The following is a 23,699-nucleotide window of genomic DNA, read 5'->3' on the forward strand; positions in this document are numbered from 1 at the left end:
TTACAGCAAGTTGCACTAAAGTGATGTGCTTTAAATTATGCAAAGACACATGTAAATAACCTTTTTTTTGCACATTCTGTTTTTATTTTGGTGAGTTCCTTTTTTTCCATCCACTGCAGCAACATTTAATAAATTGGTTTTTATTTTTGGTTGATATCTCTTTGCTTTTATATCAGAGGAACGTTTTCTGTTGCACACATGTGGAAAGAAAATCAGCTCTGGACTTTTTTAACCTTCCTCTCAATGCATCAGGAGTCCGGAGCGTCTTCCCTTGCACGTCAGGACGAAGAAGCGACCAAAGAAAAAAAAAAAAAAAATCCTCTGACTGTTGAGTGTGTGTGCGCGCAAGAGAAGGAGGACGAGACTTCGCCTGCACCTCAGTCTGCTCCGCATCTCTCCACCGGACCGCAGTGGATACAGTCGCCTGTTCCACACACAGGACTATACCCAGCCACAGCACGGGGGGGGTGGGTGAAGCAGGGTTTGGACGGAGCGTGTTTCCACCGGTCCAGCTTTTTTTTTTTGGAGGAGCTCAGCACAAAGCGAATTCACTGCCTTTCTCCCCTTTTCTCTTTTTTTCTCCCCCCCGTCTCCTCCACTGCGCTCTTCCCTCGCTGGTAAGTGGGATGCGGGATACGCAGCATCACCGGCATCGTTAGAATAAGCCTAATAGATGGAGCTCCCACTTCCAGTACAGGCCTATCACATTTGAAAGGAACTGGGAGTGAAGACGAACAGGGACAGAGACAAAACCACTAAACTCTGCACCGGTGTGGAAGGGGACTGCTTTTCTTTTTGGGGATAAAGTGAGGAGGGATATTTTATCCAACTATTTTGGGATTTGGATTTTTTTATTTTATTTACCGTGCGCGCTAATGCCCCATGAAACAGGAACACCCGAAGATCAGATTTAACCGGACTGATGTTGATCTTATTGGTTACGCATTTTTATCCATCTGCCCCGAGAGTCGTGGTGGTGGAAGGAGGCGCGGAACAAGATCCACAGAACTAAACGGGGAGGAAATTACGCTTTTCTTGCAAAATCGAGGTATTTCTGCGGGCAGCGGACACGTACGCGCCCATTAAACCTGTGCCAAACTAACAGAGGTTTTATTTTGAACCCGGGACAAGAGGCTGCACGGACAACCAGGTAAGGGAATATAGTTTTTAAAGTGGAATTACGCATTGAAGAGCCGCATATGCAAAACAGTTGCCGCGCGTAAAAGGTGCCAATTTGGAAAAGGACGAGCAGCTTGACTCAACCTCCTCTGATGGGTTTTTGCTTCTTTACGCAGCAGAAGTTGAGACACCCATAATGAAATGATGCTTTCAACCTGACTGATGCTTCATCCAAACACCTCCATCAGCTGGATGCATCCCTCCTGCTCCATGCGTCATGCAGCTGCGTTGGTTTAAACTCTCGCCGCAGCCTAATTGTTGCATGCTGTGTTGTGCTGGAGGCAAAGTGTCCTTGTGGCAGCAGCTCGGCTCAGAGTCTCCGTGAGGGCTCACCGATCCGAGGCAGAGGCCGGGGATGCTTCTGTCGTGACGGATGACAGGAGGGCACACGGTGATCAAGTATTCACTTTTAAGAGAGAGGAGTGATGCAGATCAAGCGTGAATTTATTAAGTTAATGATCGATCGCTGTCCTTGTTAAAGTGTTGATTTAAAACTCCCCGTAGAGCTTCAGTTCAGACTTTCACCGGTGAGATTTTTCTCTTAAAAAGGACAGAAAGAAAAGGATGATTGAACGTGATGCTGTTGGGAGGGGATGAGCTCGTTTTGGCACCACCCTGTGGTTCAGTTTGGTACCTGTTTTGGCACCAGTCGTGGCATCCACAGACTTTGCTGTTATTTATAACCTATTGGTCCAAACACCTTTTTTTTTTTTTTTTTTACAATCTCAAATAGTGATTGTGATGTCCAGTGGGAAATTGAAATGTGAGCTAATTGATACTTGAACGGTCACAACTACTTCAGCTAAAAGCAGCAGCTACTCACCAAGTGCTTCTAGCCATTAAAGAGTGAATCTGCACACAGCTTCATGGTCTGAGGATCCCTGTTAGGAAGACACACAGTACAAATGGACACCTAATGAGACTCAAAGAGAGGAATGAGGTGTTTTTCAGATATAAATGTGTGATTTTTATCTGTGGGGTTGGTGTTCTCTGCACCACTGGTTCAAAGTTGTTCATTTCAAAAAACGGTTTGAGAATAATTTGCCTTTATCTTATACAAAAAAAAAAAATCCCTCTCTCAATGAGAGCTCTCTTTTTTTTTTCTACAGTCACTGGGAACTTTACTGGCAACTGCACAGTAACCACCTGTTAGTGGCTCGCCGGTGCCAGCTGAAGCTCACATGTCTGCAAGCTCATTTGTGTTTATCCCAAAATGAATAAATGCTGTATTCATAAACACAAACCGCTTTGCTGGCTCCCTCTTGTTATAAGTCAGATATGCCCTCCACAGAATCAATTTCATGTTCATAAGTTTATCTGCGGCTTGGCAGTTCAAGTTCTCCCAGTTCTTGATGCCAAGTGCCACAGCTGATGCCTCAAAGGAACACTTAAAGTTTGTCAGCGCAGTAATTGGAGGATGGGTGATAATGTGTGCGATCGTGAACGGCAATAGTTTTCTGTCCCGCAAATCCAGCTCTGTCGAAGGCTTTGTTCCAAAACAGAGCCAGGAAGTGGGGATTAATCATTGTGGGATAATAAAATTAGGAATAATTTAGAGTCATTTGGATGATTATTGGTATAAATTACAGATTTTTGCTGCCAGATTGTTAAATCATGAAACGTGCTGCTCCCGTGAGGTGACAGCTGAGAATATGACTCCATCAGCTGGACAAACTCCATCCACTGATGAAGTCTGTGCAATGGGGTTGAAAACTAGACACTACATTGACCTTAGGTTCATCCAATTCTATCAAACTACTATTGTCAACATCAAGAATGAACCTTTATGCTCCACATGTGAATCTATTTTATGATATGATAAGATAAGATGAATCGTTATTGATCCTCTGTAGAAGAAATTCACAATCGCCACAGCAGCACAAGGAGGAAATGTAGCACAACTACACAACTTTGATCCTTATTTTCATATTTTATAAAATAACTATATATATATATATATATATATATCTGCTTATCCATTAAGACATTATTCAATCATAATGCTCAAATACTGGGAGTGATAATCAATCTACAATATAACCATTCAATCTTGTGATGTAACTATTTCTTAAATTTTGGTGACTGTATTGTTTGTAGTGTAAAATGCGACACGCCATTTTGGTTGTGAGGAGTTCAGGTGTTGGAAAACCCTGTCGTACACTACAGCTACTTTCTAGTCTAACGTTAAACTAGCTTCACGCATCGAGCTAGCTTCTTTTCCCTCAGACGTAAGTAACCTAGACGCTGAAAAACAACTGAGTGTATATTTTTCGCTAGCTAAATTAAGTGAATAAACCTTTCGGAAGGGTGTTGAATCCGTTATTAATCAAATTGATGGTTTCACTTTTATCTATAACATGGGACAAACATTTTCTTACGTGTAAAAAATCCTCGGTAACATATTTTCATAAACTGCTATAGACAGATGGTGCCTTCACTTACCTTGAATTGCACCCTGTCGACGTTACATTTAACAGATCCTTCACCTATGACAGATCTTTAGAAAAATGTTTGATTGGCTTTTAGAGTGAAGGAGAGGAAGGAGCATCAGTTCATCTCAGCTCGAGGCGTAGTTAGGCCCTGCTCACCGGAGTGGCCCACAGCAGGTCAGGTTTCTGGCAGATGTGCAGGCCGTTGGGGATTCCACTTTTTGATTCTCACAAAAATACCAGGTTTCTATTTTTAGTGGCCCTACTTAAGCTTTATGGCTCTGTTTTTGCGCCGCATTGAGGGGGACGTGCAAATTCTGCTGGATTACCCAATTTCACTGGGTGCAAATTCAATTTTTGTGCCGTCCTGCGCCCGTTTGAGAATTTCATGGCTTTGTTTCATGGCTTTGTTTCAGAGATGTGCAGAGGGGCGCTTGCTCACTTTGCTCATCTGCTGCTCTTTTGTGTGTGAGTGTGTGTGTGTGTGTGTGTGTGCGCACTCCAGAGTTCACTCATATGCAGTGCGGTGTGTTATGACACTTCAACTGTTTTAACAGAGCACAATGGGGCATTGACGGCTGGCGTACCTGGAGCAGTGTTTGGAACTTAGGTTCAACAAAGGGCCCGTTTTTACAGCATGTTTGGTGCCATTGCTGTTTCACCGTTACAGAGGAGATAGAGACCTAAATTCTTTTTGTTTGTTCGCGTATTGTTATTCATAAATCTATATAGTATCCAGCTTAGATGTGAAGCGTCTGTAATGCAAATACATTCACAACTAGGCCACAGTCCAGATCTGGCCCACGAGCTGCTGCGTGCCAACTTCTACTCTTGAATAAATAAATGACTGGAAGCGTAAGAGTTTTATAGACTGCATAGTTTATAACTTTATGTTATACTATGTTGCTTTGTGTTATACTTCACACAGACCTCAGTCAGCTCCAATACTGTTCCAGAAGATTGGCTCTAAAATCCCTAATTTAATAATGATGACAATTTGTGATAATGGTAACTCAAGGGCCTTGAGTCTACTACTACTATTTGTCGAATGCTACATGATTACTAGCAAAACAAGGACAATTAAGGTAAAGAGTTAAAAGGTAATCATGAACAGGAGCCTTCTGTTTATCCCAGTGTTCATTATATTGCAGGGAAACACATCCACATATCTGGACCACAGCCCTGTGAGAAATCACGAGGAGTCAAAGGTCGGAAAATTGCAGCAGATATAACATTTGATGTGAGATTTTTAATTCTCGTAGCAATTTAATTGGTGGTGTGTGTGTTGCCAAGTTGCGTGTTTCCGTCCCCGGAGCATTTCACACCCTGGTCAGTCAGAGTCAATATGTACAGTGTTTGAATCCATTAAACTGCTGCTGTCCTCAGCTGACACTTTAAACCTCCTGCTTTAGTAAGCAAAGCAGTTAGTGGGTTTTTCCTACCTTCACTGACACATCCATTATAAGCCTGACAAAGCTAAATATATCTCAGTTGCACAAAATAATGAGGTAATTTCGATCAGATGAACTGAAATAATTACGGCAATTTGGAACACGCTGAACAGGCTTTAGTATGAGCTTTATGAAACAAAATGAGGTAACAGTATAGGAATGCAACTAAGAACCCAAGGTCAGTACCATCTTGTACAGTTCTGAACACAGACACACCCCCCCCCCCCCCCCCCCCCCCCCCGGGTTAATCATAACCTGTGTGCCGACCATATCAACCCAGTGCATGTTTCCTTTCCACCGCAGCAGCACTGGTTTCACTGCAGCCTGTAAATGTAGTGGAATTAATCTTTGCTTTTTATTTAATTTGACATGACTACCAAATGAAAGCTCGGTATTACATTCTCTCCAATTACGTGACTGAATATATGACACCACTCCCAGGGTTTGTGTGACGTTGCTCTCCGAGGTCTTGGCTGACTGTGTTGAAGGTTAATTATCCTCGGCCACTCTCCGCCTCACTGTGAGGGACACGGTGACAATCACTGGGCCCCGACAAAGTCTCTTCTCCCGTGAGCAGGGGCGAACAGTGCCGTGGCGCTCTGCATCTGTCCTTCTTCATTTAGCCCAGCCGCCGCTGCAGCGTGCTGACACTCATGACCGAGTTCAGCACGCTGGTTTCCTCCTCGCCTTGCTTCCGTCGAGCATATTCATTGTGCTAATACAGCCCGGCGGAGTTGTTTGCTCAAGGTTACACTAACGGTGCCCTTCTCGTGGTAAACACACCAGCTTAATGGCGCTCAGGTATGCCTCTTCGCCCTTTGTGATTTCTTCTGTTGTGCTGTATATTCCCGGACAGTTTTCAAGGTTGAGTGTTGAGGGCACGTCCTTGGAGGGCCGCGGTGAAGCTTTGGCTGATGTAGCTCAACAGATGTTTACTGAGGTGGAGGAAGAATCCCTCAGTTACTGTTTACTTTACCTGTGTCATGTATCATATCTTGCCTGCTAATGAGACAAAATAGTTATTTTGTTTCTTTTGATCAGTCAGTCAGGTGTCGGTGTGATTCTAGTGAGCGGAACCATAGAAGCTTAATCCTGGAAAGATTATCTCAAGTAAAACAGATCTCTTTTTCCTCAGATTACCTCTGCAATCCACTCATGGAGACTTCTTTTGTTTTGTGTGTGTCTAAGCTATGTAAAAATCTGTCGAACAAAGACATCTCAATTAGTAAATCGCGTTACAGAATGTAAAGTTACGCAGTTGACCTGGAAGTCTTGTTATTTCAGAAGCCTTTAAAACGTTATGTGAAGAGAGCACCATTACCTTTGATAGGTCTGTGCTGCAGCTTGGCCACCTGTGGTATAAGATTGTTGCCACAACGTTTATCTTTGGCACTGTGTCTGCACAACAAGCCTTCCTACCATATTACTTATTTTTATATCCAACCTCAGACCTTCAAATTCGCTCTCTGCTCTGCAACATATTGTTAGAGACGATTCTTTCTCTCTGCCTCTGGCATTTCGCGTGTGCAATATTTTGACTGAGATGATTGAGGTGATATTAGCTTAACACCGGGCTCCCATGGGCCAGCATTGATTTATCTACCAAAAAACTAAATCTAGGAAGTTGAAATTGGTTTAAGTTGAGTCAGACTGATTCACATTCAGTCAGAAGTAAATCAAGTTCACTGCAGCAGTAACAACGGGAGCTGTGTTGTTCCCCCCCCCCAAAAAAGAAATCGGAGAGACAAATCTTGCTGCAAAAACGCTGCAGGGAAGTCCAATTTGCAGGCACCTTTACAGGGATTAAAGTCGGTTCATACTGGGTTACCTTCTGCAAGCATGTGCTGCAGTATTTTGTTTGGAGGCAGTGGACGAGCAAACTGGAGAAGCAGGAAGGAGCAACGGGGCTTTTAATTATGTGTCTCTCAACATGTGGTTAACTGCTGTTTGGGGAGATTTTATTGTGAAACAAATGACCACGGTAGATGACATAAAATTTGATTTCTCATCCAAGACCCCGTTATTATTATTATTATTATTCCTGGTAGGAGTGCCTGGACGTAAAGAATCCCAATTGTGTTGTTTTCTGTGTCTGTCCTTGGATAAGGCTGCGATATACAAATTAGTACATAGATTGTGTATGTAAGTATTTCAGTTTAAAACATTCACAAATAAACTAAATTTATCAACACAATGTGATTAAATAAGAGTTTTGTACTGAAGCATGCTAACCAGCTAGTCTCGTCTTATCTCCTGTCTTGTACCTCAAGAGGTGACAGTCAGTCATTGTAGCGTCCAGTGTCCCCGATATGAGAGGATGAAGAAGAAGCAGCGCCAATAGTGCAAGAAACTAGTGTTAGAAGTAGAATTAAAACCATGGACTGTATATAAAAATGTATTTAGACTTAGACTGGTTGCAAAAGGGAGTCAGTTTCGACTGAAGACTATTACTAACTGATAGTTTTAACAAAACAAAATGTCTGAAGTAAACTTTGGAAAGCTGAAATATGTAGCAGAGCAATCTGATTGTAGAGTTGGCCAGGGAGCAATATCAATGTTAAGCACACATTTATTCCAAAGTATTGAGCGCGGAGTCATCAATAGTGAGCCAGTCTGTCTGTTGCTCTGTTTGTCTGCGCCGATCCAACGGAAAGATCGCCAGAGTAGCGGGCCTGAGAGTGAATAAACACTACGAGTTCACTGAAAAGAGGGAAAGTTCGAGAAGTGGAAAAGCCAAAAGGGAGTTTTCGGCTCCTACGTTGAGTAAGTGCCAGGCCGAGCAAACATGATATTACGTCTGCGAGGGGCCATTTGCAATCTGCTGACAAGAAAAGTGAAGTAAGATTCATGGTCTCATTGCATTCCTGATCAATTGATGGATTGGACGTGGGAGCCCAAGTCCCCAAAGTTGTGAAGGTTAACCAGCTACTGCACATCCATCCTTTAGCCTGTGAAGCATGCACATAGCAACTAGTGACAATGACGGCAAAAACATGTCATTTGCCCAGTTGCTGGTGTTCTTCAGGAGGGATTTGACAACCTGAGAGTGCACCCAAGACAAGCCCTCTCTCAGATAGCACTATTCAAAATGTAACAGAGGGAAAGCGAGGGACTACAGGGGTCCCTTTCTAAAATCATAGATCACTGGAGATAAGAGCTGAACAGCCTGCGCAGCTTTATAGCTTTTGCTGAGGTTGTCACATAACATCGGCCCCAGCAGCAAGCACAGCACAGAGCAGCTCCAGGTCGTGGCCGGGTGGCTGAGAATCACTGACCTCCCATATGTATGTGATTCCCCCTGGGCTTGTTTCTTTTCTCATTTGTCTCATGGCCGTACCCGTGTATGTGTGTACAGTGTGTACAGTGGGCCTCTGGGAGCGGTTCATTTGACTGTCTAAGATGATCCATATCCACTGCACCGCACGTCAACTGTTTGGACAGTGATAAACGGGTAGGAGGATATGGGCAAGGCAGGCTGCCGTAGATAAAGCACCTGCTGGGATTCTGACCTGCCTGTGGACAAGAGGAAAAACAAGCAAACCTAGACGGACACAACATAGACACAAGCATTAGTTCCTTGTATGATCTGCCAAGAGGTGCCACGGACCCCCAGTATTATGACGATAATAATAATAGGCCCATAATAAGCTGGTTTTGTGTAATTCTTGGGGTGATATAAGCAGTCTTGAATCAAAATTTAAGATTTTTCAAGTGTGAAGGGTCAAGATTTTAATCTGTGTCTCATTTTTTTTGTTGACCATCGATCTCATGACTCAACTGTCTGCAGCAGATTCAGTCAGTTGTAGCTGTATCTAAAAATGTGAAATTCCTTTGAGTTTGCCAAACTCCAAATCGAAAAAACCTTGGCTGTGTGCTTAATGTGCTCTCAGCACGTCTGTGTCAGCACTAGTTATGCTCAATCACAGATCATTTTGACGAGAGAGAAGCACCACTCTGTATCATTTTGATAGGTGCCCTGTTAAAGTCATATATTATCCAGGTCAGTGTCAGCTCGGTGCTTAAAACTTGCAAACTTTGCATGAATGTGGACCACCAATGTGGAGCTCACATAGAAGTTAAATTGCAATATTAGAAATAAAATCACAAATTCAAATTGACTAATATTAAATTATATGTATTATAATATAATATATAAATTATACCCACTTGTCCCTTTTTAAAAATAATGATTATAATAATGATACGTTTAATTTCACAGTGTCTTTGTAGACTGGTGGCGCTCATTGTGCAAATGGCAGGACTTGCCGATTGGTCTCTTCAAACATAAACATAAAGCTGGTGATTGAACTAGACCGTTGGTGGCTGTTCATTCCAGTTTCACAAAGCTCTTCGGGTCACTGTACATCAGAATGGATTTTAAAGATGGTCCATATAATGGACTCTGAAATGGCCCGAGTCTGACGTACGAGCAAGGCAGAGATGACATAGATAAATGGTCTCCTAGCTGTTGCCTCACCCTCATTATTATGCTACACGGGGTGGGGGGGGGGGGGGTTAGATTTTCCCCCACTGCAAATCAATAACGCATTTAACTTGTAAACTGATACACATTATGCAAGTGGACAGAGCTTGCTCACTGCTTCGAGGTAATCATCCGTGATTAACCTAATTTCACAGACGGTTTGAACTGCCAGGGACGTGTTTTTAAGGTTAATATGGTGCGATATCATTTGCAAGATGGAGCTCAGTCTGTTCTGAGTTCTGACCACTTTTTGTAATGTCCAATGGAAGTGTAATTTCAGTTAGCACTGGGAAGAACTTTACGTTGCTTTTATCCAGCACCATCCCTGCAGCATGTCATTTGTTGCTATAGCAGCCAGTCCTTTCCCACCACTCTCTGTCATTCTGGTCATTTTTAGTCGTGAAATGCGAGTTAATGTATGCATCCATCAAAACGGGAACACTGTGCACTTAGGTCCTCTCAAGCTGTCAGACTGTCGCTATTGTTTGGTTAGAACAGGAATAAGGAAAAAGGGAAGAAATATTCGTACATGTCCAAAAAACAAATGACCACTTCGTCTACGTGATAAAAATGTCTTCAATTGGAAACTTTTTTATTAAAATATTTTCATCGTCCCTATATAAAACCCTATCTTCCTCCCAGCTGCATAAAGTCCAGGCATCATTTTCTGTAACATGTGGAGCCATGAATTCAATCAGTTGACGATAGACAGCCGAAGTTCTTATTATGACATTTTCAGTGGCTCCAAGATAAACTAAACAAACTCGGGAGCAGCAGCAGCAGCAGCAGCAGCAGCAGCAGAAAAGGCTGTGTATGGTCAGCCACTGTGAAATCACACATTTTTAAGAACCTGCCGCATGTCTCAGCATTCAGAGATTTCCATTCCCGATTTAACAGCCACAAACAAGAAGTGGAGCCAAAGTACGAGATAAAGCTGTTTTTTACAAGGTTTGGGACATTTCTGGGATGAGACCTGGAAGTTATTAAATCTACTAATCCTTCAGGTCCAGTTGCCAAAATGTAAAAATTGTGACAAATTAAGGAAAGGATGATTAATAGAAAAAAGGAAAACATAACAAATGCAAATGCTTCCATACAGGACAAGGTTTCACTGAGTAGTTTTTGTGATCATCAACCCTCAACCCAGTTGAACACCTGATGTAGATTTGAAATGAATGTGTTAGACACAACCATCAGTTAAACAGCAAATGACAGAGTATTTCTTTGGTAGAGCTTGAATAAACTAGACCAACAGGAACTGGAACTGATCTGACTTTCCTTTAATTTGTCACCCATGTATGACACGTTATCTGGACTGATAACAAAGTTACTATTCAGCTACAGGATATATTTATGTTATATGCCCTGGAAAATTGGGTCCAGAGATCTGTCTTTAACATATGAAGAACGCAGCAGGAGATTTTATGCATGAGCCGATTCAGAAAAAAAACGTTAAATATCTTTAATATTCAGGCGAGGGGCTGTGCCTGGGTTGAGCGTGCACGAGTCAGGACATGATGTATAAACTTTGCTGCGTAAACCATATGTTTTGCCTACAGCACATTAACACCAGTGTCGGCCTTTACCACCATTAATACTTTGTCTGCGTCTTCTACATGTATGGGTTCTCTTTTTTTTATCCTGAAAATGTTCGCTTTCACCTACAGAATATTTCAGGAAAATTTGCAGACTTCAGTGCATGTCTGAAAGCGTTTATAGATATATATTTACCCTAATGGCAAAATTCTGTTCTTATGAATATTTATGCAGCTAAAACTCGGCCATCCACTCCAAATCTTAGCTCTAAACGCGATCATATTAATCTATCCGACTTTGACTTATTCTTCCATGGGTGTATGCAGAAAGTGAACATTGTTAGGATTGATCCTGGTACATAACTTCTACAACTCCCATCTTGTAAAGCATGCAGGCCTCTGCACCTCCCTATTCTCCCTCTTGCTGGCCTGTGTGCCAGCCAGCTCAACTGGCAGCCTTACACTTACACTTTGATTTGTGAATGTGAATTTTATCAAACATCAATAGGCTCTTTTGAATCATATCCAAATGGGCATTTTATCGTGCTGTAGGCAAGAAATGGGCCCGCTGCTCAATATTTTCCTATTTCCCAGCACTGGCAAGACCACCTCTCATTCCCTCTCTAGTGCTTTAAGATGAAAATTAGAACTTTGCTTGCCTTCACCGGGCCACAGCAAGACAATCTTTGTGTGGAAGACATTGTATTTCTTTGGATTGTGGCTTGTTAGTGCAGCCTAGTTGCCTAAGACCGGAGCATCCTCTCATTCTTGTCTTGGGAGCAGTTCACAATAGATTAGGATGCTTCATGCTGACTGAGGGAGACTTGTGTGGCACATTGAATTCTTCAGCCCCCAGAATGTAATCCACAGCGGGAAAATTGCACTCATTCCTCATGTAGGTTTTAAGAAGTGCTGCGATTTGTCTTAGTGACAGAAGGTGAAGTTCCAGGATGTAGAAGCTAAACATGCTGGTCTTAACTGGACCCCTTCCTTTTTTGTCTTTAGTACCTTTTTGAAAAGGATTTTTGCCAATTTGGTTTTACAATTTTTTTTGAAAGCTCTCATTTCCCTTTTCCGTTTTCCTTTCTGCTCTTCTACACGCCCTTTCTTTGCCATGCTCCACTTTCTCTTTTCTCTTTTCTCTTCTGATTATACCAACCAGTATCCACTTATTTTTTTACTGTGCATCTGTTTCAGTGCTTGTAGTCACATTTGTCTCTCAGTCACACACAACACTTTCCAGGTCCCTATAGCCTTAGATTTATACATTTTCATTGCAGACTCCCCTGCCCCTTCGCAGATTTGTGTGCTTCTTCCACTTGCACTTCTTCCTGTATCCTCTCCTCTTCCTAATCGGTCTCTCTTTATGGAGATTTGACTTTCTGTTGTTTGACCCAGACTGCCAAGGACCAGTTGCCATTGACTCTTCCTTTTTTGTTGTCATCCCTCAATCCTCTCCCTCTCTCTCTCTCTCCATAGTCTTGATCAGCATACATAGACCCCACTTTTTCTGCTGAGACCCTTTAATGTACTGCTAATGCTATGTGGATCTCCAGTCATTCTAATTGGCTGGTGGGGGTCGCGAGTCAGTGCACATCTGCGCCCCACAGCTTGATTGACATGTGGCAGCAGGGACCAGTCATATCCCAGGTGCAGTGGCAATATGTCCTGGCCACTTTTTAATCATGTTCTCCAGGCCGGGGCTGATAAGAGATGTAAGGGTGATTATGGTTCAAGGAGGACGTCCTTGTGCAGGGGGCCTTGGGATTATGGCGCTTCACTGTGTTCTGACTGGGGGAACGAATACATCAGTATTCAGATGGCAGTCTCCTCAGGGGTTACAGAGTTACTGGAGAGATTTGCAACAGAAGAGAGACTCCCTCTGTCAGGGAACTCAAATCGCAGGCCCTAGGATTGTGTGTAATCTGTGAACTCATTCCATTCTGATGAGCAGAGCAGATGACAGTATGGGTGTTAATAGCATTTTAGATATGATGAGCTCGACTGACCTCGACACTCTGCGCTCACTTCATTTCAAATATATGAATGGGAAAGATATGAGCCACTGCAATGCTCATGTGTAAAAGGTGTGAAGAGAAGTCACTTTGTGCCCTTCTCTATCAGATTTCCGGAAAAGAAATGTATTTAATAGAGTGAGATCGAAAAGGCCCAAAAATAGCAGAGCCATTTTTGCATGTCAAGCCATCCAGAATGTCCCGGCTTAAAAGGCCGAATCGGGGGTCGGTTCTCCCACCACAGCTTGAACACATGTCACCTTAGTACGCAACACTATTGGTCACATGTAGAAAACGTGTAATGGTGCAGTTGAACTACTTCCCGTCAAAGGGTTTACTTTTTCGAGCTCTGACACACCAGGGCTGGACTGGTGCATTGGCTCCGTTCGCCTCGTGCCTACTGTAAACAGTTGCACACAAACACCGCTGACAGGCCGCTAACCACAGGCCTGCCCAAATCCTGAGTGCTGTTTGTGGCAGCATATAAATAGATAGTAGTCTGCATTTCGACTCAACATGAAGAGACGAACAAAACAAGCCAGCCAACCATTCTCATGCCACTGTGAATCAGATTAAAAAGTCTGGTCATACGCTTGGAATACAAATTAGAATGGGCTGTGTCTCAGAAGAAGAAAAAAAAATAGCTCTGCTGCTGCAAAGTTTAGCTTTGCTGTGGCGTCGTCGGCCAGTGTCTGTTTGGCTTGAGGAATAAGGGGCTAAGGATTAAGGAGAAAGAACACTAAACTGAAGAAATCACTGATTCACGAGGCTGAGGAGCCAATAAATCAAGCGGTCGTCAGTGGCACTGGACTTAATGATGTCCAATGGCTGACTGGCTCATTTATTTAAAAGTGTGAGCTTCTCTGCATCTTTTTTTCTAAATGCAACATAGGTTTTTTATATTACGTTTGTATAATGCACTACATTTCATCATTTATGTTATAGCAGCAAGGTCTGAGATTATACATTTGACTGAAATGTTGCAGACCCCTGAAAATACAGGTGTTGTCATAGGAAGAGGCAGCTTGCTCTCTGACTGAATTACAGCTCTGTGGTCAGTCAGTCGCAGAGACATTTTAAAATATTATATATACATGTATTATATAAATATATATACTGTATATATAATTGATGAATCTATGAATGCACATATTTTTTTGTAATTACTCTTTCTCTCTTAACTCTCTGGTTTGGTACAGCTCTCTATTTCATGCATGATTTCCATAAGCCGAAGAGATGTGAGGAGAGATAAAAAGGTACAGAGCCACTTGCTTATAATTACCTGTAAGTCAATGCTGTGACTTGCAAGGGAAGGAGACCGTGAAAAAAAGTCTTGCAGCCTAAAGCTTTTCATTTAGTTTGCACGCACACACGCGCGCACGCACATTCCTCCTCTGCTGCACGTGATCCTTTATCATTACCGAGCCATTGTTTCTGACCTTTTCTAGCGCGGTATTCAGGAATGCATGGATAATTCTTCCCTAACGCCTACATTAACTCATCATTGTTTCACATAGAAAAGGATTCTGCACTGTATACCTGTTAACTCAAGAGCTGATTGTTCTCTAATTCACTTAAAGACATTTTCAAAATGACCCATCATTACACTATAAATTATGGCTAACATAATACTGTAAGTGTTAAAGTCTCCTGTCTGAGTGTCCTCTGTCCACTCTGCCGCTGACCTGCGCTCGCTTTACCCTTAACAATTAACACCGACATTAATCAGAAGTTAATGTGACCTGAACAGCGCTGACGTTTACTTTGTGTTTGTTGATTCGCTCTAGAGTTTATGAGGCTTGTATTTAAACACGCAGTTCATCTGCTGCACACAACACGAGACGCGTACAGCCAGGACATCAGGGTTAAAGTGACCAGAGCGTCCTCTGGCACTGCTCCTTTCATCTGGGACACCACCTCCACTAGTTCACACCTCCCTTTCTTTTCAGTGCAGTAGTTCTCTATACACCGGAGTCTTTCTACATGTATAAAATAAAAGCTTTGTTAAAAACCTGTACCTGCGTGACATTTTGCTCAAAGGGATACTTCAATTAATTATTTACTTCTACTCATTCTACTGACCACTATGCCGATGGAGGGGTGGGTGAAGTGTTTGAGTCTTTACCCTGTAAGTACTGGATGGAACACACACCCAACGTGCTTACAGGTACATCTCAAATGACATCCACCATCAGGCATGCAAAAGAAAATGCTGTACTTCTGCTGCAAGTCGTGCAGTCTGCTGTGATTTGTGATTCCCCAAAGAGAATGATCGAGTCAAAAGCACCGGTATTACTTATTATGTTAAGTAAAACCATCAATTATAATACCCACCTGAGACATTACAATTAGGCCAGAGAGAAAACATCAACGACCTTGAGTCTAAAGACTGGGGTTCTGTGATGATCACACAGGAATGAAGCAGTCTTGTAAGAACCGCTGACATTTCTAATTAGAAATGGATTTTTTGGTAAAAACATCACTAGAATCCATTTATTAGTGTCATTGTAGGGAAATTTGCAAACGTATCCTGTAAGGACAGCTTATCAGTTATTGAACCGGGGATCTTTGGATCTTCAGCCTCACATGCGCCCAACTGAGCTACTTTGGCACAAAAGACGTGGGTCCTAAAATCCAGACTGGACCTATGTGGATTTTTTAGATGGCCCACTGTTCCACCAATGGTCCACCAGCACACTCGTGCGGTGGCCCAACAGGATTTCTGAGGTATAAAAGAAACAACACAGTGGTATATTGAAGGCTGAAGGGTGTGTGTAACGGATACCTGTGCACAATTGGTGTCAAGTGGCATTTTATCTGGTCTCAGAACAGCTGCTAGGTCTAGTTTCACTTGACTTTCACTGGCGGCTATAGGTCTAGTTTCCCTTGCTTTCTTAGATCGTCTCTTCTCCCTATTACCGTCTTAATTAGCCTAATGAGCGGAGGTTGGAGAAAAAAGTGTCGAAAGCTGACGAGTTTGTTGCCGGCAATTATTGTACTGTCCCTCCTCTACTGGCCTTATCTGCTGAGGGGCGTAGATTATGATCAGTGGACCAGCAGCCTCTTGGAACCTGGTATGTGCTGTGGAGTCTGATATCGATTAGAGGAGCAGAGGAAGAAGAAAAGGAGGCTGCTGACAGAGATTAGGGAACACTGATGTTCTTTGCTCACGGGATGTTCGCAGCTGCTGCTGTTGTGCTTTCTATACCATGTTATTGCTTCTATACAGACAGTGGGCCGGATACTTTATAGGCCACATTGCTGTATTGCCTGTCTGACAGTGTAACAGCCAATTCATCCACCTGTTTTGCCTCTGCAGATTTTGACCGAATAACTTTTCTAGGAAAATGCAGGCGTTATCTGTCTGGTAGCAGTCATGCTGTTTTGTTATTGTAAATTACCAGGAATGAATTAAAAAGCTTTTTTTACTTTAATTTCAATGCATGTGCTCCACCAAAGTGGCAGGTAATTTCGTTGACACATACATTTACTGAGTTTCTTTCTCACACCCACTGCCTCACCCCAGGCTTCAACCTAGCCTCACACTCCACATTGGCAATTTTTCTAATTGAAAAACCCTTTATAAATAGACAATCAGAGTTTTCCACATTGACACTGAGTAGCCAGCCAGTAGGAGAATGTGGCCAACTCTGGGTGTCCTGGGGTCCTAGGGCAAACCCCCGAGCTGGCTGTCACAATAAATTATATTCCCTACATCAAACTACTGAATGAGGCCGAGGGAGAGTGAAGAACGCAGGCATCAGTCAGCATCGGTCCTTCCTCTTGTCCTCTTCCCTCTGCTGCGGCTGTGATTTACTGTCTCCAGGTACCCATGATAGAAGGGGGGGGGGGGTGTTTCTCAGACAGTAAAGTCACACAAATTGGTCAGATTCATGCCAATCTAACATCACTTAGACAACAAGGAGACAACCTTTTCTAGCCTCTCCATAACAATCGCAATCAAATTGCTATTAATTTATCCAGCCTTCTACGGTTTTTGCACAACATGCAAGAAACAAATGATAGAAAATAGTAGAAATGAAAAGCATCAGAAGAGTAATACACCTTCACACACGCTGCATCTGGGATATTGTGGGTTTATATTTTGTTCAGTGGGAGGAAGTGGAGGTGTGTCTGTTCTATATACAGTCTATGATCTAAGCCCACATTAAGCAAGTTATTTAAAATGAGTGTGAACAGGACAAATCCTGGTCTTATAACAAAATCTGAAAGCATTAATGCTTTCGCAAGCAAAATTGATTGATGTGAATTAATCAGCAGGGAGCCTATGGCCTATCTATAATGATTTATACCAAGTTTGTTCTGTGTAATGTGAGGATGACCCCCTTTTACATCAATTTTTTTTTTTTTTTTCAATCTGAGATTGTCATTTGTACAGCTGTCCCTGGATCAGGGATCCAATTCAATTTGAATATAAGCTATCATGTTTTGTATCACTCGATATTAGATATATTGTCATCTGTTGCCTGAAAACCCTGAAGACTCAGCTACTAACTCTTCTGAAGGGATAAGGCCTCTATTTTTCATTCTTGGCTTTTCATCACAGTACAGTGGTTTATTAGCAATGCCACAATGAATCACTTTTGAGTGTGATTGCCTGTGGGCCTTCTGGGGAAGGCACTGTGTTGTTAAGAGGGCATCTGGCCAAGTTGTGCTAAAATAGGAAGCGCACTTAATGAAGCAAGAGTGCATTATGGGTCAGGTGCATTGGACAATTGCTCCTCAGAGACAAAGACCCTTTACCCATCGACTTTTAGGATCTCCCTTTGGGACTCAGATACACATGCATTGTTACCACGCTTGTACAAAAAAATGTAAATTGTCTTCCCATATTCACGACAGTACACCTTTTATTTCAAAAATAAACTTTTAGAATTGATGATGACTAACTGTGGCAACTAGGGTTGGGGGATATGCAAACATTTTCCAAACGGCCATGTCAGCCCATCAACTGCAGATTGGCAATATATTCATGTGCATGTGCACGCCAGTATCAGCGAATGCAATTATGGAAGAGCTATGACTACTTATGATCGTATCTCACTTCACCGCTCCGCGTTCGCAAATAAACACGGCTGTCACTTGTGTTCATGAAGACCAAATGATGTTGTCTAAAATCTGTGGGATTTTACACACAGCGATGACAGTGTGATTGTGTGCGAGTGCGTGTGTCTGTGTGTCGGCGCGAGAAGAGAGGAAGAGAGTGAGCGGAGTCAGGAGGGGCTGAACAAGAGAGGGAATGCGCTCAGCTATGAAGAAAGATTTTGCTCATTTAAGAAAAGTATTGATCATTATGTGGTGATCAGTGTTGATATTAGGGCGGTGGTTACAAACAAATCAATATTTTAACTACAGCGGGTCAGCTGATCAGAGAGAGAGAGAGAGAGAGAGAGAGAGAGAGAGAGAGAGAGAGAGAGGGAGACCAGTGCCTGTTCATATGTTAATTTATACAGTACAATGAATTCTCGAGTAGACGCACCATTATATCAGCAAAATAAATGAACAAATTGCCCAATCAATTGCCCCCAAAAAAACTACTGACGATGGACTCAGCCAATGGCCGATAAACGATATATTTGTCTAATCGCCCAACCCTAACTGGCCACTTTGTCCCACCACAGATTTTCTAAGTGACATGAACATTTCTGTACACTCTGTAATAACATCAGAGGTCTTAAAGCTGCTGCATTGCACTGTTCGTTATAGAGCTGTGTGCATCGCTCTTTGTCCCACTCTCTCCCTTTCTCTCCCTCGGCTTGTCTACTGGTTTTTGTCCATAGCAGAATGTCGATTTGCTGTGGGGCAGTCTATTACATGTAAGACTTGAATGATGCTTAATGGTTAAAAACACATCTCTTTCGACTATACCTTGAATAGAAAAAAATAATATATATAGTAGCGATTTAGTAGCACTTATATGACACTTACCTATAGCACTATTTAGTTTGACTTTCTTGATTCTTGTTGTTCTGGGTTTGTACCCTCATGGTTGATGCACTTATTGTAAGTCGCTTTGGATAAAAGCGTCAGCTAAATAAAATGTAATGTAAATGGTTAATTATTTACATTTCTATTCAGTGCATATGATAAAAACGTGTACATCTCGACAAAATAATTAAATGAATTACTGATGAGGTTGTCTGTATGAAGTATAGCTCTTTATCTGGATAGTTCTTAATTTGCTACAGGTGTTTAGGCAAGTGTACACCAAGCATCTTTCACTGCCTCCTTTTTGCTGACATCTCATTAGAGGCCATGGGAAGGAAGAGAAGCTCCTGGCTGCCTTCTGCACTCATCAGGAGCAGTGATATGACCGTGGGGTTAATTTTAGTGGCAGTGCAAGAAGGATCAAAAGCTCAGTTAAGATTGGAAAAAAAACAGCAGCAGTTGTCAAATGCATTTCTCATCAGTATAGCCCCAAAACAAAAATACTGCTGCATTTTTAAAATCCATGAAGGGTCATTTAAAGTCATGTGCCATAAGCTACCTTCGAAGCTAGATATTCCTTTTCTACATGGAGGAGAATGCCCCCTGGCATGTTCGAGCTGACTGTTGACACACCTCCATTTAGCATCAGTGCTACTTTCAAAGACCCCCAGTAGTTGTGGCCAGAAGCATCTACCCTCTACACAGCCAGAGCCTCAGTTCCAAATATCCGGGAAGTACCCAGCTGCAAGATGGAAATTTCCTTTGCATCTCCCGGCCAGTGAGCGACATTGACCAGTAAGGTGCCAACTTTGATCTGCAAACCCCCTGTAGTGAGCTGCCAGCTTCTGAAACAATTCAACTGACCCACTTTGTTGTTCAGCAGACCATCACCTGATAAGCATCAGTTTCCCATTTGTTGCCAAAGATCTCTGACAGAGTCCTTGGTGCACCTGAAAATTTAGCATGTTGATTTTTAGAGTACACTATTATAAGATGGTGTATATAATATGCTATATGTTTATAGCCCAACTGATAATGGATTTGGTATCAATTATATATTTCTTTCAATACCAATGTTTTACTTGTGCGTCACTAAGGACAAACTTGAATGTACAGCAATGCAATAATCTGGGCTAGGCTGATTGATACGTTTCATATACATACACTTAATCGAGACATTTCATGGGTAGCTGACCCAGCTACATGTATCTGCTGATTCATTTACTGTCTATAAAAGCTCATGCTTTAAGTTTTAGTATCTATGTTTCATAGCTCTCCTCCCAGTGGTGTTTCTTTAAGCTGTTCTTTACTCTCTTACACTCCTGCAGGCTTTCAGCCAAACACACAAGAATGCTTTTAATTAGCTAGAGTCTTTGCATACAAAGATAATTGTGAATAATGCAGTTGCAGGACCCAAGGGTGAGTGAACACAGCATTTGGCTCGTGACTTGGTGTCTCCATGGGATCTTTCAGGCCATTTTTTCCGAGTTGAAGGTTAAGTGTTATAGGAATGCAGCACGGAGGTGAGAAAAGGCCGCCTGATCATATTGACCCAGTGATTCATCTCTCCTGCCCCTGATGCTTTGTGAATTGGGTTTGGGTGTGCTGTAGCTGTGTTGTAAGTGGGAGGACAAGGTGACCCATGCTGTAGATCAAGCTGCTGAACAACTGCTTGGGGACAGGGTCCTGTCCGCCTGACTGGACATCATTTTTCTCCATTTAGCCCCATTTCACACCTGTAATAGGGTGGTCGTTCACATGAATGCTCTGGGTTCCGTGGGGATAGAGCCATGTTTTTGCTCATATTGCTCTGTCATTAACAACAGGAGTATAAAGATTTACACCACTTCTCCTTTGGCTTAAAAAAAAACATGACGTCTCAATTCAGTGCTGAGATCTTTTGTCTTGGGTACATGTTTAATTTTGATTGCAGTGCTTCAGATGTGAACAGCACGAAGGCAATAGTCAGCACTTGGTGTTGGCTGTTGACAGACGCCTGCTTGGTATTTCTGTCTGTGTGACACTTTGACATTGTCTCTGCTGAAGTGATACCTGACCCTCCTCTACTGAAAACAAGGACAGAGACAAACACAGGCAAGATAATGAACATAGTCTGTGTTAGCTGCAGGGAAGGTGTGTTGCTAGAGTTGAGTTATGTTTTCTAGTGTCTCATCGTTTTAATTCTGTATAACAAAAGATACAATAATGTGCAGGCGGCCCCCCCCAAGATAACTAAATATACAAATAATATAATCAACAGTGATGCAGTCGGAAGCCCCTCTCTCCTGTTCAGCAGCCTGTGTGCGTCTCGTCTCTATCGCTGTTCACACAAACACATTTATTTAGTTATTAATCGATCGTGTCAGATCATAAATCCGGAGGGTTCCGGTCACTTAAACCCTGATGTCCTGGCTGTGTGCGTCACGCTGTGTGTTGTGTGTTGTGTGTTGTGTGTGGCAGGTGAACTGTGTGCGTGCAAAATGTTGGACTTTTGTTGTATAAATAGGTGTCTCAAACTCAACAAATCAAACAAACATAAAGTAAACTTCAAGGACTATTTGTGGCCTTATAACTTCTGATTAGCTGTTAGTGTTTATTGGTAACATGGGAGTGCAGGTCAGCAGGGGAGTGAGGTGGGAGGACATGGGGCAGATACGGCACGGTTCAAGGATGCCGTGCCTATAAGGTGTGACTGCCGCAATTCTGAAGCAGCGTCGGCCGTTTGCCGCTGCAGTATAATAATGATGGTTTGGAGCAGAAAAAAGCCGATAGCTGATCAATAAGTAGATATCAGCTATTGTACATCAACAGCCTTTGACTTTATTACAAACTGGATAACTGTCAAATCAAACACAAATGAATAAACACCCCAAAAAATATATCTTTAAACAATCTAAACTTGTTGTGAATTCTCTCAGAAAAGATGGCTCCTCCAGTTGACGTATAGGAAGCTGACCCTGCTGCCCACTGACTTGGGACAGTGGAGCGTGGCAGATGCAGGTATTTTCTGGCCGGTGCAGCAAATCTTTGAAGTCGCTCCTCATTTCCTTTCCACCACTCCAAAGGTTGGGTGCTCCTCTCAGCCCCTGGCTCTTTCTGGTAACAGTCCGGGTCAGTTTCCAAATTGTGTGTCGGCTGCTCTCAGATGTTTTGCATACAGACTGTCCGCAGAGATGGTGGAATTTAAGGGGATCGATCTGAGACTCTGATCCTCAGCTTCTCAAGTCTCTTCCACTGTTTTACCATGTCCTGTGCAACGTCTTTCAGCCATTTTCCGGCTTGCTTTCTCTATCTGTTGAAGTGAAGGCCTTGTCCTCTTAACAGGGATCGAGGACAGTTGCCAATGATGAATTGGAGAATTGCCTTGTCAACCTGTCAACCATGGCTTTCGGCAAGGTTTTGATGCCTGTGTAAGATGGACCGTCCCATCGCAGCATACTTTCAAAACAGTTAGAGGATGAGGATCATGCAAATAGCAGAAGACCACGCAACACAAATGTCTTCGCTATTTTCAATGAGATACAGTTCTTAATTTCCCAGGGCTCATGATATTTAAATAGCAAATGCAATTTGGCCCATTAGAGTCACAGCCGTATACGTTTCATCAAGCATCTGCGTACAGTCTAAGGTCTCATGCTTCATTTTGCAATAGGGCTTAGCAAGTCACTAAAACCACTGAAAACCAATATCTGAGAGCACTGTGACTGGTTGGTTCTCTGTAGTGAGCATCTCCATAATTGTCTTGTCCATCTTCTTGGTCCTTGGGTCTGAAGATGTCACTTCTTCCTGTTGATGAAGTTGTTAAGGGGCCTACCAGATTTTTTAAGGTGTGAGAATTACCCTCTGGACGGCGGTGCTTAAGGGGACTTTACTTGTTGTAAGCATTCTTTTATGTGATGGCTGGTAATGACATCATACTTAAAACTTTATTGCACACTCCACATTGTGCATTTTTGGAGGAGTTTTCAACAAAATAGTCCCATACAGGCACTTTGGTCCTTCCAGTTGTCATGTGTAATGCAAGCTACAAGAAAAGGATGGCCAATAGCAGAAACTATATTGAATACATTAAAAAATATTATAAACTGAACTTGGGGTAAATGTAAAAGCACCATATGATTCACCAGACATAATTCAATGAGCATCAAAAACGTTGTTGTAATGTTCATAATGCCATAGAGAATAATATGTCGGGCAGGAGATATTTACTCAATGACAGGATAAGCAAAAATATAAACCATGGATAAAATGTATGCTTGATTATATATATATAATATTTCAAAAGTACCGTTACATTGTATTATTAAAACATAATTTTATGCGGCACATCCACACGTATTGAGTCGCCAATCCAACATTTAAAAAACAAATTGAGCAGCTGGCTGGACTTCAACAAGTCATTGGCTGTCTGGCTGGCAGCCGGCACTTATGGAAGGCTCTGTGCTTCTTCTGATTTGGAGGAGTGTTTTGTAATTGCTATATTCAAATTTGAAACTTAGCTAGAGTCATTATATGGAACAAAATATTAATCCGTCAGCCCAAACTGTAGTTTCTGCCAAGACAGGCTGCCTTGGCTATCAAACACTGCAGGAAGCAGGAGGTGCGGTTCTAAGGTGAGTGTATGAAAACACCACCAAAACAGTCTGTCTGCAAAAAAA

At 42.4% G+C, this 23,699-nt stretch overlaps 1 protein-coding gene across 3 annotated transcripts in view; it reads left to right on the top strand.

Moving 5' to 3' along the window:
- Positions 1–315: 315 nt before the first annotated feature.
- The window catches only part of grik4 (glutamate receptor, ionotropic, kainate 4), a 276,925-nt gene continuing 253,541 nt past the window's right edge, over positions 316–23,699 (top strand). For all 3 annotated transcript variants that reach the window (XM_034604598.1, XM_034604599.1, XM_034604600.1), the window contains exon 1: positions 316–1,150. The gene's annotated coding sequence lies outside the window, so the exon portion shown is untranslated. The remainder of the gene's footprint in view (positions 1,151–23,699) is intronic.

The sequence above is a fragment of the Hippoglossus hippoglossus genome, chromosome 13, assembly GCF_009819705.1.
Source record: "Hippoglossus hippoglossus isolate fHipHip1 chromosome 13, fHipHip1.pri, whole genome shotgun sequence".
Taxonomy (NCBI): Eukaryota; Metazoa; Chordata; class Actinopteri; order Pleuronectiformes; family Pleuronectidae; genus Hippoglossus; species Hippoglossus hippoglossus.